Genomic DNA, 414 nt, shown 5'->3' with positions numbered 1-414 from the left:
CTCACTTCTCAGTTCAGGTAACTGTTGCCTTGGATTCAACAGGGGATGGGCAACCGTGTAACTTCAGCCAAGAGAGGGCTCAGGTTCCTGAGTTGCTCTGAATTGTTCTTACTTTTGTGGAATCGCAGTACTTCAGACCTACTTCATCTTGTCCAGTATCTCATGGTGGACCCTCAGGCTGCCTTGAGAGGAAGAGTTTGTTCATATTTCATGTCACTCCTTCATGGACAGGGAACAGATGTGGAGTGGGGTTGTTTCGGGTGGAATGTCTATGAAGGCTGCTTCCTCATTTAAAGGGGGAAGGAGTGTAGCCCAGGGTCAGGAACACAATCTGTGTTATTACTAAACGTCCTATGACACCTGTTCTGGTTAATTAGGTGCACCGTGGTGTGTACCTCGTTCTCCTGAACAGAC

The sequence above is a fragment of the Globicephala melas genome, chromosome 6 (genome assembly GCF_963455315.2).
Source record: "Globicephala melas chromosome 6, mGloMel1.2, whole genome shotgun sequence".
NCBI classification, from domain to species: domain Eukaryota; kingdom Metazoa; phylum Chordata; class Mammalia; order Artiodactyla; family Delphinidae; genus Globicephala; species Globicephala melas.
The sequence above is the reverse complement of the archived record's forward strand: the minus strand, read 5'-3'. Positions refer to the sequence as shown.